The sequence below is a fragment of the Lutjanus erythropterus genome, chromosome 1, assembly GCF_056507025.1.
Source record: "Lutjanus erythropterus isolate fLutEry1 chromosome 1, fLutEry1.hap2, whole genome shotgun sequence".
Taxonomy (NCBI): domain Eukaryota; kingdom Metazoa; phylum Chordata; class Actinopteri; order Lutjaniformes; family Lutjanidae; genus Lutjanus; species Lutjanus erythropterus.
In genome coordinates, this window is record NC_139317.1 from 3,484,590 (window position 1) to 3,501,201 (window position 16,612).

General features: G+C 38.4%; 1 protein-coding gene across 2 annotated transcripts in view; it reads right to left on the minus strand.

The window, feature by feature from the left end:
• Positions 1–16,612, minus strand: part of LOC146332487 (uncharacterized) — a 76,435-nt gene that overhangs the window by 53,626 nt on the left and 6,197 nt on the right. The window contains exon 1 of one of the 2 annotated variants that reach the window (XM_084721504.1): positions 9,238–9,537. The exons of the other annotated variant lie outside the window; for it this stretch is intronic. The gene's annotated coding sequence lies outside the window, so the exon portion shown is untranslated. Of the gene's footprint in view, positions 1–9,237; positions 9,538–16,612 lie in introns of those variants that run through there. 2 annotated transcript variants of the gene reach the window in all.

Below are 16,612 nucleotides of genomic sequence, written 5' to 3' on the forward strand. Positions count from 1 at the left end.
TTCAAATATCATGAACTGTTCCCTCATCATCAATGGTGCTGATTGATCAGAAATTTATATCTGTGTACTGTATTTGTAAATACGTTAATATGACTTTTTATTAAAATGATCAGACTAACATCACTTGTGTTTTTCTGTTTATTATTAATCTTCTAGGAAGCAGCTTTAAGCGTTTCTGTGACCTTGCGGCTGATTTACAGCTCAGCTTTAGGTCGAATAAAAGCAAACTCAAAGAAAAGTGTTCTTTTTATTGTTGACTTGCATTTGAATGAGGAGGAGACAGACTGTCAGAATCCAAGGACACAGTGAACATAAACAAGTCTGTTTCCACTCAGCCTCAGGATTTTGTGTTGACCTGAACGGTCTCAGCTGCTCGCAGTAATGACAGTAAAATGCTGCTTTATAGAGAGATGCTCCCACAATTCTCAAGTGGATTTTAGACTTAATTAACATTTTATTACCTTTTTTTTTTTTGCAAAAGGGGTGTTTTGCCCCAACTAGCCAGCAGTGACTTATTTGTTTTCTTGACATCATTGGCAGTCGACACAGATACTGCATTGGCTGTTGCCAGGACAAGTTATTTTAAAGCTGCTTTAATAAAACATTTAGTCCCTTTTCTGTGATTGTTGCAGCCTAAAATGCCTGATTTCACAGCAAAATTTCCATACATATTGCAATGTTTTTATGCATTTATGTTTATACATTTTCACTTTTTTTCTCAATTCTCCACTGTGAATATGACTGAATTCAATCAAAACCACAGCACTCTTCATATGAAACAGAGCAGCAGATCATCTTAATGCAAAATAAAAAAAAAACAAAACAGAAGAATGTAAACAAAATAACAAAACATTGAGTTGGTTCATTGAAACCTACATGCATGACATCCGCACTATGATTAGTGGAACTCCAGGAAGTTATGGTGATTGGACAAAATTGCAAGGTTGTGCAGAATTCATGGGGATTTATAGAAGTCGCATTGATTGTTGCCATTGCAACTTCACAACTTTCTCTCGTAAACAGGGTTGTGTACTGTTCACATTTAAACCGATGCACCAGTATCTGGAATGTTACCCAAACAGGACAATTTTGCAGTACTTTGCTCACTGTCATAACAAAAAGGCATTTAAAAGTACTGAGTTTGGTAACCAAGACTGGTCTTAAAGATAAACCCAAACAGTTATCACCCAGCTATTAAGTTCTACTGAGTGTTTCAGCATTTTTCTGCTGTTTAGTGGCACCTTTACTGTTTTGATCGGTTCAGTTTTACAGATAAGACCCTCTGAACTAGCTAGCAAACATGGAGCATTTAGCGACTAAAGAAACAGGTCATTTTCTCAGGAGCTGGTGGAGACCAAAATGGAGCTAAAAGGAAATTTGACACGGCAGACTTTATAATGGTTGCTTGAATGTTACAATGACTTGAATGGATACAAATCACAAACAGGACGAATTGTTTTTGTTTTAGAAGACATTCTAAAACACGTTTGTTTACTTCCTGTTGGTCTTTAAGAGGCATGATTACATCTCCTTTAAGATTCAACGGAACTGGCACGCGGAGAACAGACTGTTCTACGGTGATGTAATGCCCCTCCTTGCTTTTCAGCGTCCGTCCTCATATCCTGCAGATTTTGGCTTCATTTCTGTACAGTGGGAGGAAGTGAATGTATGTCAGTGTTCCAACATTCCAGACAGGAGAACAGCCATGTAAGAACACAACCCCTGACCCATCCGAATCACTAAAAAACAAACAGGATGATGTCTGGATTGAGCAACTGTGGCTTCAGATTAAACAGCACACAGAAATAATTATTTTGAAGAAAGGGTTCATCACAGGTTCTTTGAAAGACTAAGGGTTCCATCAAAAACCCTTTTCATTCAAAGAACCCTGTTTTGGAAGAAAGAGTTCTTCAAGGATTGTTGAAATCCTTTAACTCTTCATCTAGGTTTGATTATTCTGTGCCATAATATAATAGGTTCTCAGTAGAACCCCTTGTGTGTGTTTTAAATAAAACCTTTGGATTATAAAAAGGTTCTCGGGAGCGTGTACTATATAAAGTCTTTGGAATGCAAAAAGGTTCTCAGTAGAACCCCCTGAATGTGTATGCTAGATAAAACCCTAGGAGTATAAAAAGGTTCTTGATAGAACCCCTTGAGTGTGTTCTAGATAAACCCCTTTGTGATATAAAAAGGTTCTTGGTGGAACCCGTAAGTCGGTTCTGGATAAAACCCGTGGAATGTAAAAAGGTTCTCGGGAGAATCCACTGAGTGTGTTTTAGCAAAAACACTGTGATATAAAAAGGTTCTCAGTAGAGCCTTGAGTGGGCACCTATAGAAGGTGGACAGTTTCTGGATAGAACTAGATCTCTGTAGAACCTCTAACTGTGGGTTCTGGGTGAAACCTTTCACATGTGGTTCTACGTATAACCCTTTATGTTGGGTTCTAGTTACAACTCTCTGAAAGGGTTCCAAGTGGAACCTTTATGAAAGGTTCTAAGAGGAACCACAGACACACAGTCTGAATCATTTGACACTTTAAAAACAAAGTGTACTTCCTGTCACTTTTTCAGTTCAGACACTACAAAGACTTTTTCAGCTGATCACTTCTATAATAAAACATCACACTGTCCCTCAGACCCTCCAGAGATTTGTTCCTTCTCTAAACTCTAAAACAATAGAACTAATCCTCACCATCTGGAGAACAAAGCTCGAGTCATTTAGGATGTGATTTAATGTGGGCGGCGTGCAGCTTCTGACGCCACAATCATCAACTCAGGACACTCTGGACTTCTCTGGGAAACCGAAGCTTCAAAACGACAAATTCCCGGAAAATTCAGAATCATCCTGTTAATTAATGCTGGTGCTGCCTGTCTGATGTGTTTTACAGACTGTTTGTGAGAAAGATGTCAGAGTTTAATAAAACACTGCTTCCAAAAAAAATCATCATGTTCTGATTTTCTGCACAGTTTCCACGATTATTAAAACTACTTGTTCTAATACTACCAGTCCAGTGACGCTGCTCCAGAGAAAGAACGTGTTATCAGAGCCTGAACAGGAAATGTGTTTGTTGAGATAAGAGAAGAAGAGACACTACTGATGATGTCAATGTTCCCTCTGTAGATTGTTTCCATAGGAGAGCTAAAAATAATCTTATTTTAAAATCAGATTAGGATCAGCTGCACAAAACTAAATCATCATGATGTCATGACAGGGAAATATGTCAAATATTTGTTAAGGCTCACATTAAACCGTTTGTTCACCCAAAAAACTATGAAACATATTTTTGCACTCACCAGATTGTCTTTCTTTTTTGTTTTTGGTTATGAAACATATCTGTCATCACAATAAATGGAGCTTTTAGTTTCTAGTAAGACAACTTTTTTCCAACAAAACCCTACCCCTCACATTTGCACAGAGATAATTAATTTTTCTTCCTTTAATTCTTTTTTCTTTTTCTGATTTAATAAAAATATGTTGGGTGAATGTTTTATGACAAACCTTCCTTTGTAAATATTCTCTTTTTATTACTTTGGATAATAATGTCTTATTTAACTCTTTTATGTTTTTACAATCTGTGGTACAGTGTTTTATTTTATTCATGATTAAGCACTTTTTGAAATGCTTTTATTAATCATTGTGTGTTGTGATGAATTTTTAATATTTTAGCATATATATTTAACTGTTCTGGACAAGAATATCCTGTATGTGTAATATAGATATGTATTATTTATTTCTAAAATTTGATTCATCCTTCTACATTCTCTCCTTTCTTTTTATTTATCCAGGCTAACATTTTAACTTCACTCGTGCCCCCGTAGAATCTATTAAAGTGCTGTGTTTTTAACCAAACCTAACCCTGATGCTGTGAGCACCACTGAGTAAAATCCTTTCACCTCCACTGTCAGAGATCTCAGAGACCTGCTCAAATTAAACCAAAACTGTCTGCATGGCTAAACATCACAAAAGGTAAATTATGTTATATCATGTTAGCGTCTTGCTTAATCTGTTGTAAAACCAAACATGCTGTTTAGACGTCACTGCTCCCAGCAAAGAAACAGCCCAGCACATAACATCCCTGCAACACTGTAAATCATTGCTTTCAAACAAATGAGATATAACATGTTAATTAGCGAGCTTTAAGAATGATAGACCAGAATATTCAACATCACCACCAATATCAAGGCCGTCCTCCTGTACGGATCTGAGACATGGAGAGTGATCAACAACACCACAAACAAACTCCAGACTTTCATCAACAGATGCCTGAGACATCCTGAAAAATCAGGAGGCCCGAGAAGATCTCCAACGCCAACCTGAGGGAGAGAACCAACCAAAACCCCCGTCAACCAAGATGTGAAGAAGAGAAACAAGGGAGCCAAAACAGACCTGGTGAGGACCAGTCGAGAGCGAACGCAAAGACGACCAGACTGACGTTGCGGCCCTGTGCTCCACCCAGGAGCCTACAGGTATATGTCAAGTTAGTCAAAAGAGCAAAGCTAGCCGTTTCCCCCATACAGTTTAAATAATGAATAATGAGTTTTAAATAATGAGCCTCCAGGTCTGAAGAGCGAAGATAATATGGAAGCTAAGCTAACTGGCTGCTAACAGTTGATTCAAATTTACTGTAGAGACAATTTGACATTTTTGCTTCTTCTTTTACTGTACCTTAACCATTGTTTATTTACTATGATCACAGTCTTTCCTTAACTTTAACTTTAATTAAACAATAGCTGCTGTGCACAGATAGTGTGGAGCGGAGCAGGCAGTTATTTTTCATGCAGGCGCACATGAGAAACTGAGCAGGCTGTCGTGAGCCAGACACAAATGATACAACGTCCTAATCATGACCAAGTCAGAACAGAAAATTCTTCATTCTGGTGGGCAGTGACTTGTTGATTAACAGACTAACAGGGAAAATATAGAATGAAACTGTATCTTCACCACAGTAAAACTAATGCAATCATGTAGCATGACAGGAATGTGTGTGTGTGTGGTTGAATCAGTGTAGTATTTCTGCTCAAAGAGGAAAACACATGATGTGTTTCAATGAAAACATAGAAGGAAAAAACCTGCGGTCGGAGCCAAACAACACGTGCAGCTGCACAGCCGCAGCTCTGTGTTGACACAGTGGTGTTGAAGTTGTGTGTCTCAGTATCATATGGATACCTCTGCTACATTTCTGCAGGGAGTCGTTTGTGTGCGGTGGAGAAAAAACAACATGCTCCTTCACCGTCCCTCCAGTCCATTTGTTACTATGGTGAAACGAGGCAGAGAGGAGCAGGGAGGAGAGACACAGATCTCAAGGACGCCACATATTTAGTCTGAGCTGGCGATCATCGAGCGCAACAAACCAAACTGGTGCAAAGGTTGTGGGAAAAAAAAAAAAAAGCAACGCACTGGGCAACGTTTACTTCTGCTGTGACTGCAGCAGTGTTAAAGGAAATCTCATGTGAAATCCATCCAGGGGCGGATCTAGAGGGGTGGCATGGGTGGCAGTTGCAACCACTAAAAGATGCCCTGCCACCCTATCTGCCACCCCAGTTGTTGTTCAAGATATATATATGAAAAGTTGTGGCTGGACAAAAAATTTACAAGACTGAAACTCTGAAGTCCAAGTGCAAGTGAATGCAGCAACAGATGACACTCTAATGCATAAAATTTACTGATCTGTCCTGGCCACATTTTAGGCTTTGTGATGGGTTTATGTTCAATGAAAATAAAACAATCTTTTGCTTTTTTTATTTTCACCTTTAGATATTTCTATTCAATGCCTTACTCACGTGCCACAATAATGTCAAAACATTTTCATCTGGGGGCTTTTCTAAGCAAACACTGATACTTAGGATTGTTTGCAATTAAATCTGCATATTCTTTTTGCCACCCTCTTGCCACAACATGAATATTTCTCTAGATCTGTTCCTGAATCTATCTGACTCCTGTGAGTTTGAAGTGCTTTAAAAATCAAATCGATCAAACAAATCAAACAGAAAATTAAGTTACAACAATCTGGTGAAATAATCAGTCAAACAGAGGGTGATTATTCGAGCAAAAATGACACGTGATCATTGGTTCAAAGTTTTCAAATTTGAGTATTTTCTGCTTTGGGCAGATTTTGAGTAATTATGGAGCTGGAGAACATCAAACAAATGTGGCAGCGCCGCCCACACTGTACACCAAACAGGGACAATTTCATGAAACCGCAAAGTCACGACATGCAGACGAAAATGATGCAAAAGAAGTGACAAAAGAGACAGGCCGAGATGGAAAAGACATAAGACAGTAAAAAGACAGAGGACAAAAGAAGATGAAAAAAACATAAGACAGAAAGGGAGACTGGACTGCACATTTTCAGTTAGGGACGCAACGATTATAGATTTTGATTGTACGATTATAGTCTGAGGAATAACCACGGTTTCACGGTTATCATGATTATTATGCATTAATTAATTTCCCAACACTACTAATGAACTAATGCATAAAATCCCATGAGCATTCTTTAGAGATTTTAATTAATTTATTATTATTATTTATTGCTGTCAGAAATAACACTAATAAAATAATACAGTACAAAATAATAAACAAAGATAAACAAAAAGTCTATCTCTCACTTTGGAATTAAATAAAAGTGCCCTGAGTAGAGAACTTGCAAACATGGTGGAACAAAAATATCTATTTGACTTTTGACTTAAACAGTATAGCTGCTTTTTTTAAAAACATAAATAACACTCTAACATTGAAAATAAATAAAAAGAAACAAGGCTACAAGACAAAAACAATGTAAAAAAACATAAGACAAAATAGATGGAAAAGACATAAGAAGACAAATAAAGACATAAGACAAAAAGAACCTAAAGACCTAAGAAGACATAAAGGACATAACAAGACCATGGGGTGTTACAAGCTGAGGGGCAGAACTGAAAGTTAAATAAACATCACAGACTCAAGTGAGGACATTTATCAGACTCCACACAGGTCCCTCTGGAGACACTAAAGACTTTGTGCTAGTTTACACATACGCAGTCGACTTCCCCAACACCTGGAAACACACTTTGATGTATAAAACTGGTGGAGTTCCCCTTTAAGAAGCCCACCAAGTTTAATTCCTGTGCAGCTAACTCACATCCCAAACTCCTACATACAGTCCTGAGGACATGACCTCAGTGTTGTTGTTGTTAGGACTGTACTTCAACTGCTTGTGACTGTAAATGATCTCTGAACTCAAACTCTGCAGGCTGAGTTGTCCGACACGTCTGATAACAGTTAAAGCTGTTGAAGTGAGTCACACGTGTCAAACATCGATGTGATTTACATTCTGTTTGTTCTACACGAGTCTCTAGGACTCCAGGACACTGTAACTCAGCTCATTATTAATCACCTTCTGAATTAGTCATTAGTCTGACTAATTCATGGTGAAAATCTGGCAAGAACAACAACAACAAAGACACTGCAGGGATGAGCTGCAGGTTAAAAACAGAAACATAATAAATGAGGAAAAACATTAAACATGACATGAGTTATATCACAAAATGAGCTACAGATCAGTCAGACAAAGCTGCTGGATCCTGTCGTCACAAAGATGCTTCATAAATAAGAAACACTGAAGCTTCTACAGCCCGTAAACCAGTTATTCCAAAAGACTGGGTCAGGACAGGAGATTTAATCTGGGTCACCAAATAAATGAAAGACTGTGGAAAAAAGTCTGCAACATTTACCCAAAGATATTCAGTTTACTGTCAGAGAGGAGTAAAGAAACTGGAAAATATTCACATTGAAGAAACTGAAATTGGAGAATTTTTAGTGTTTTTTTTTATTTTTTACTCAAACTGATTATCAAACTAGTTGACAATTAATTTAGTAACTGACAACCAATCAAATATTTGATTAATCACTGCAGTTCCAGCTTTAAGTCTCCCTGGGATAGCTATCAAGCTTTAATGTGTAACATGCGAGTGCATCGGTTCAGACGGCCTGTATCGGTACAAAAGCTGAACGTGAATTGGAAAAAAATAATTGCAGTACCAGCGTATGCTGTAACTTTCCTCTGTTTCCTCTCTCTCCTCCTGCCTCTGTCTGCATCACTCTCGCTCTTGCTGCCCCCAAAAAAGACAGTGAAAGAACTGATGTTGCACTGCCAAATTTTCATAACACAAAAGTGTAGAATAAGTTTGGGTTTTACAAGAAAGATGAGAAACAAAACATGTCAGACAGCAGAGTACAGAGCCACGAGTCTCCCAACCCACAGAGACGTCATGTCACTGTGAGAGCAGGTAACACATAGCATCACTGTTCCTCCACACCCCACTTCCTCTACACGGTCAAATTCAAAACCACAGCACTCCTCATATGAAACACAGCAGCTGATTGTGTTACTGCAAAAATACTAATATTGTAAACAGATTTAAAGTTTGTTCACAGATTCTCATTTAGGCTACAAGATCTCATTTCCACATGAGACTCATAATAAGATATCAACACCACTGTAATGTCTCCTTCTCTCTGTCTCTCTCTCTCTCTTTAGTGAAACTAGTAAGATTTCTTCTTTCTTCTTGCAACTCATAGTATCCTAGAAATATAGAAATAATAGAATCAAAATGTTAAAATTCATACAGTGCATTGTCTCGTATTGCATCATGTCATATTGTATCTTGACAGGACTGAACTGTCCACTGATCCATTTTATTTTTCTTTTTTGGTCAAAAATGACTCTTTCAATAATAAAGATTGCAGAGCCCTGGTTTAAAGTGTAGCAACGAAGTGTGTTTTATAAGCCAATCCAAAGTTTTATTAACTGCAGCTGTTGCACAAATGTATGAGGTAAAAAAGGCAACATTTACATCTGAGATGTAGGAGTAGAGGTGTAAAGTAAAATATAAATAAATCAGTTTCTTAAATAATACTTAATGACAGTATTTGTAAATGTAGGTCAGAACAAAAAGGCCAGTCTGTACAGAACTGGCTTTGAAAGAACACAGGTGAAACTTAACACCATACACGTTCTACATGCTGCAGCAGGCTGACAGGGGTCACACGAGCATCCTGCCGGTCTTTACGTATACAAATGACAGAGTACAAAAGAAAAAATAGAACTCTTAATCTCACTTCACTTTAACTTCTGCAGAAAAACAAATGTGAGTTGAGGACACGGACTCTCCTCACTTGACCTGAGAGCCAGCTGCGCTATAGGTTAGATCTGATCACATGGTCTCTGCTGTATATCTAACATGAGGTTTCACTCACAGGTCTGGCTGGAATCCAGCTCGTCCTCAGGAAACCCCACATCCTGCTGTTGACATAAGGCCAGTTATCGTGCGTTCTGGGCTGCGCCGCCGACGGTGTGGGTTTTGCAGACGCAGATAAAATGAAACAAACAGACTTGATCCAGAGCTCCATTAAACAGGGACGGCTGGTTTTTACAGCACCGGCTGTGACAGCAGCAGTAAAGTTTTCCTGACACACGGCTGTGGTCGTTTGTTTTGATTGGGTCGTGTTTGTGATCCTGGCTGAGTGTTTACATTGTGACATATGTAACAGCAGTGAATTGTTGAACAATCCAAACACCACAAACTTCCCTCCACTGCTGCTTTTTATAGGCTGCTGTTTGTGTGGAAACTTTATCAGCTGCTGAAAATGTTGTTGAACTCAAACTTACTCACTTCTGTTTTTGTACCTGGAGTGATAGGAAGGAAACAAAAACGTCATTAAAGGGGCACTCCACCTATTCTACACATGACATCAGAGCTGGAAAGGAAATAGGTATGATTTGTCCAAGCTGATACCAGGACATCAAATATGTCTAATACTAATACCTTTTGGGTGGTGGCGCGTCCCGACTAGGGCTGAACAATTTTGAAGAAATATCTATTTGCAATTATTTTGACTGATATTGCAACCGACCCTTTGCTAAACAGCGCCCTCCTTAGTTACTGTTGCTACGCCTGCCAAACTTTCCATGCACTCACCAGTCTGCATTTATGCAGTTTACAGTGATAACGGTGGCAGATTTAACATCTAAACTGCCAGTAACTGTTGAAACAGAAGATCTGTGATTCCTTAGAGACGTGAATGAAAGCAGCTTCTCATTTCCTGCTGACAATGGTGGATTTTGTCAGCTAAAATAATGACTCACATGCAGATTTCGGTGTGTATCTGGCTAATATAAGCTAATGATACTGCTAACTCAACTTGAATCACATGACAGATGACAGAAATACACTCATTAACATGGGAAAAGGAAGCACAGGGACTCGATTAGTGCAGCAGACCTTGAGACTGGTCACCCAGCCAGACCAGCTGGACCACGATCACGGAAGAGAGTCAGGAAAAGAGTTAAGCTAACCCAACCCTAACCCGAGACAGCGAGTCAGAGAGAGATGCACCATCATCTACCCACTTTGATTCATCATCAGCCCACATCCTCCTCCTTAAACCCCCACAGAACAAATGCAGATGCAGTGGGATCTAACAGGTTTGTCTGCAGGTAAAGTTACCGAGCTCGGGTACTACTTATTATTATCATTATTGTTTTAAAGCGGTTAGCATCAAGCTTAATGGTTCATCAATACCACCTTGTGCTCCAGAGTCTGGATCAAATAGTAAGGCTATGTTCACACTGCAGAAAATGGCCCAGATCTTTTTTTTTTTCCATAAAAGTGTGAACAGCAAAAATCATTTGAATCTTTTCTTATTAACTCCGGTTTGGGTCACTTTCACATGTGGTCCTAAATCAGATACAGGGATCCCCACCAACATTTACACCTCAAAAATAGGGAGGATTCGATACCAAAAATATATGAGTTTCACAGACTTTGTTGCCTGATGACTTTTAAAGAATGAAAATAAAATAATAAGTACACTTCAACAGCATTTTTATGCTGATTACCTTTAATTTACTTGTAATTCTCAGGAAAGAACACAGAATAATTCATCCCTCTGGTGTGAACTTTGAATGTTCATCAGAAAAATGACATGGCAGATTTTACAAAACCCTGGCTCCTCTCCTTTAAAACTTTTCTTCAGAAATGGGATTTCTTCTTAGGAAGTCTGGTTTGGTGCAGCTGTATTGTTATCTGAGTGGAAACAGCAGATGTTTAGAGTCAAAGGGGTTATACTCGCTGTCCAGTATCAGACACAGGTTGTGATCATGAAAAGGAACAAAAAGGAGTAAAAATTGGCCAAAAATCGGATGAAATACAGGAGAACTGAGGAAATATGGAGGATGCAATCAAAAATGGGAGTCTCCTGTGAAAATCTGGAGTGTTGGCAGACGTGGGTACAAGTGAGATTTTTCACAATGTGACCTCAGTGTGAACGGGCAGGTGGGAATTCAAGCGACTTTGACGTCACTCACTCGCTGGACATGTCTTGAAAGACTCTTGTGAGGAAGCGATGACAGACGTGAAAGTACCCACAAGACATCCTGGGATTTTGGTCGAAATCTGTTCACATCACAATCCCACTGATCCTGACCCGGACTCCACATCCACACACAACTCAGTACAGACAGAAGCAGCAACCACTGCTCCACAAAACACTGGAATTAAAAAAATGTCTTTATCTTTCTCCTTGTCCTTGTTATCATCTGCTCAGAAATTTGCTGGCTTCCACTGCACATCAACTTATGAATGAAACCGTAAACACTGGCTAACTATGGTTAAGAACCCACATATCAACAACTAAAATATGGTTAAGAACGCTGATATATGCAGCAAAAATAGTTAAGAACCCGGATATAACAACTACAAATGGTTAAGAACCCAGATGTCTTCAGTGGCCTCCGTGTTTACTTTAGCACAAAAACATGCTGCGTGTGAAGTCTTGTTATGGTTCTTTTGTCAGTTCCTGTGACCAGTTCACACTGGAATCTGATAGGGGTCATTGTTTACTACAATAAAAATTAAACGCACACAGTGAACTGAAACCCCAGAGCTCCAGTACCACCAGTGGTTCTCGTACCACAGTTTGAGAATCTGATCTCTCAGCGTTCTGACCGAGTTAATCTCCAACTGTTGTTTCTGACACCGTGTCACAGGGGTGTGTCTGACAGCACGATAAGACTCCTTGTGTTCTGGTATGCCAACCAGAGTATGCAGGTCAAACGGGGCCAATGGAGTCTCCGTTCCCCCTCTGCTCCACTGGTGCTGGTGGAGTACAACAGCTGCTCTGATTAAGAGGTCAGATATGATGTACAGTACACTGCTAAAAATAGTGTCGTCATAATATGTAGAACAAAAGGAGATAAAGAACTTGATGTTCCAGGTTTTTATCTGTCAGGATACAAAATATCTGGGTCACTTGTACAGACAGTGTTGTATATCATACGCAACATGTTGGCAAGAAAATTCAACAGTCTCTTATAGCACTCCTCTCTATACTCCCCCCTTGTGGTTACAGTTTGAAGGGCACCTTTAGTATTTTTCAAGCTGGACCCCAGTTTCCCATGTTTTTGTGTCTTAGTGATTAATGGGCACAACAAATTTTAAAACCGGTGCAGTACTGAGGGAGACAGCTGCAGCGGCGAATGTAATCCCTGTGACCAACTGAACCGTCAAAGTAAATCCAATAAAAGTGTTTTTCCACTGGCAGGCTCAGATAGTCATTTTTTTGACAACATTATGGAAAGGATCCCTACAGAGAGAGAGAACTTTTTGTTAAAGAGTAAAATCTCTTGTTTAATTAGAAACTGTCCATTTATCGCTACCACCAAAGTCACCAGACTCCATCCACAAAAACACTGTCATCTTCATTTACACTTAAAGACAAAACCTACATCACGTCATAGGGGAGAGAAAAGTTTTAAGTTTATAATAGCTTGGAAAAATAATTAATAATTTTGACCTACAAACGTACATGAGGAACACTATTGCTGGGATGCTACAGAATAATATAAAAACCTCAAAAACCCCCCAAATGAATGTAGTCGCCCTTTAAGCTGAACTGAACTAGACATTAGGGTAAATGTAGCTTGACCAACACTAGAGACTTAAAGGTAAACAAACATCTGTCTCTTGCAAGGACAGTTTGGACAGTTCTTCATGCAGTTTGCTCTGCATTTGTCCAACACGTGTTACAAAGATTAGAAAGTACTGATGACTTCCTTCATTATCATGAACACACACACACACACACACACACACACACACACACACACACACACACACACACGCTGTAGTTTAGTTTGATTCAGTCCCACACACTGTCCTGCTGCCCCAAACACTCACCAAATGTGGATTAATCCGCTGCTGAAAATAGTCCCCAAGAAATGTGTTATTTCCTCTAAAAACTACAGCATCTACAAAAATCATTTGAATCCATGAAATTACCACTAGCCTTGTTTTTAATGAAGGACGACTCTACTTTATATCTACTATAGAAGATTTATGTCATCAGTTTGAACCAATGACCTTCAGGCTCAGAGTTTTAATATTTTTGTATGTGATTTGTCGACATCCACAGCACCTGAACTGCACCTGAACCACCTGGATACAGAACAAATCCAAACTACTGTATTATCCTCAGCTTAAATGTTTTATTTTTCTCTCTCTGCCGTCCACTGTGTGATTACTTCAGGTTCACTGGATGTGACTGTAGGTTGAGTTAACATCGCCATCAAGTGGAAGCTGTCAGTATTACAGCTTTTGGATCACAGTTGAGTTTGTTTAGAGAGAAAACAAATGAAAGCTCTCAAATAAATGATGTCTGTTTAACATGAAGAAAATATATTTCTTTTAGAGGAAGAGTGCAGCCAAAACAGCATTTACTGAATATATTAGTTATGAGATCAAACAATGAAAACAACTGCAAAGAAAGAGATTAACCCAATAATTTAAAGGGGAATTTCAGCGGCTAAAGTTCAGTTTTGTATTTGTGCTGACAGTCATCAGGGTTTTATTAGGTCAGTGTTACAGAATAATATTTAAAACAGAGTTTTTGGGAAGACTTTAATTAAGGGGTGTGCGTAAGACTGACATGACACCGTCATAAACATGAAAGAGTCTATGAATGTTTGTGACTGATGTCACTAAGTGTAATTCTGTCAATAGTCATTGTTTGAGATGTCTTTGTTATGACAACTTGACATTAACCCAGACAACATAACCTGTCATAAACATACCATAGCAGGCCTAATTATCAAACTTAAAGAAATTATTGAGCTTCATGTGTTACCATGACATTAAACTATCTGTGGTAAGTTCTGACACTGGCTGTCATGAGACTGTTATTAATGTGCCACAAAAATGTTTCTTGACCTTAACTACAGGGATACATTTAGGGCTTCTCATAAAGATGTCACAAAGTTTTATTACACTGTAAAATCCTTTTATAACGGTGTCATGAATAATTCCCCTGACATCATCTTAAAATGATGCCATTTGGACTTGTCATAAAGATGACGTGTAGGGGATAAACGTACAGTGATCAGGTCATTATTGTGAAATAAACCCCGATAGGGCAACACAGGACAGTTCTTAAATCACCCTGAATGGGTTTATGTCACATTATTACATTGTTTGTTAAATTACTTGATTCTGATTGGTCATTTACAGTTTTCTAAGGTCTGTTATTTCTGTACAACACACCGTTGCTATGAATATCAGACTGCTGCTATAGATGCAGTTCTGATCAGAGTCTCTGGAAAAGAAATAAAATCATTTTTAAATCCATAAAATAATTTTTAATCCCTTCAGGATAATTCAAGACCTGCACCACCCTAACAGGGTTTATTTACCTATAACTGTATTACCAAAGGAAAACAATAATTTAGCAAAAAAATATTAATTTAAAAATGCTTTATTGCTCCCCCCGACTCTATGATGAGAATTGCGTCCATAGCAACAGTCTGTTATTCAATTCAATTCAAATTGCTTTATTGGCATCCCGTAAGCAATTTTAATTGAATTGAATTGAATCATACCATTGGCCTTTTGTACAAATATAACAGACCTTAGAATGCCATAATGGACCAATCAGAATTTAGTGTTTAACACAGCTGTGAAATAATAAATGTTAATAAGGGCAGTTTGACAGCTGGACTTAATAGCAGTTAGCCTACTTTAGCAACAAGTAAAGATCTGTACATACTAAATCTCAAAGTTATACAAGCATCTGTCAGTGTAACAACACTTAATGATATCTTTATGACACATTTATTATGGTTTAATGATGCTACTGTCAAAGCCAACCAAATATGACAACAATATAATGTAATATTAAAACATATTTAGATCTTTTATGATATGTTTATGTTGTGTTACATTGCTTTGGTTAATGTCCGGATGTTATAGCAAAGACATACAAATCAAATTTACAATAAAAATGACAACTGACAGAATGATAGGTGTCATGTCATTCTTGTGCAGACCCCTTCAAATAAACTGCAATTTTTAATTTCTTCTCCCAGTGATTGATGACAGACATGTATATTTATTTTTTAGTGACCACTTTAAGGTGTCAAACAGTATTTGAGTTTGAGTTTAAATAAAGGGATCACAGCACATGCATGGCCTCAAATATTATTAAATGTTAAAGTCTGTGGCTTCTTTATCACCTTTTGTAAACCTTTAAAAAAAGAACAGGAACAAAATTCAAAATTATTTTTCTACACATCACAAACCTGATTTTCACATGCAGGGTTTATTAACAGGTTTGCACTCTGAACATCATCTCACAATCACCAAACCTTCATGACCCTTATTTGAGGATGTGCGTGTGCTCACAGCTCCGTGCAGCTGAAAGGTGTGTGTGTGTGTGTGTGTGTGTGTGTGTGTGTGTGTGTGTGTGTGTGTGTGTGTGTGTGTGTGTGTGTGTGTGTGTGTGTGTGGACAGCTGCAGTGTGTCTCAGGACACAGGAAGCTCAGTTATGTAACCTGAAGCCTCCTGCAGCCTCTCTAGGATTCACTCCTGTTCCTGAAAATGCTGCTGGTGATGGCGAGGACAGATGGTGTGTCTGAGACGTTACAGTGGTGAAATGTAACAGAGTACAGTTACTCAAGTACTTCAGATAATTACAATTTTTAGGTATTTGTAGTATTTTAAACTTCTTCACTACAAATTTTGTACTTTTTTCCACTACATGTGTCTGACAGCTTTAGTTACCATTTACTTTTCAGATTACAATTTGTCATACTTTTCTTGTCCAGTGAAAAACATGTATCTCCAGATGTGTTGCTTTTAAATGATTGTGACAGACTGAAGGATGAAGTGTTCCTTCATCCACAGTCAGTGTGTTACCTACAGTAGATGGCGGTGGACACGCCTCCAGCGTGGAGAAGGCCATATTGTGATTTTACTGCAATTGCAATTAATTGTGCAGCCCTAGTTTGGATTCACCAAAGTCACACAATAACACAAACAAACTAACAAATTGAGGCAGCTGTAGACCAACAAATCCAGTGTTCTGTGAGGTAAAATTAGTGTTTTTGCAAAAAGAGTCTGACTGCTTTGGAGAAAGCACAAAGCTGTGAAAATATTCTTTATATAGATTAGGGCTAAACAATTAGTTGAAATCGCAATATGGTCTACTGTGATTTCCAAATCGCAAGACGCACAACATTTGTCAAAAGGTGAAACGTGTCAAAATGCCATTTTAAATTAAATATTGTGCTGCTGCAGAGGC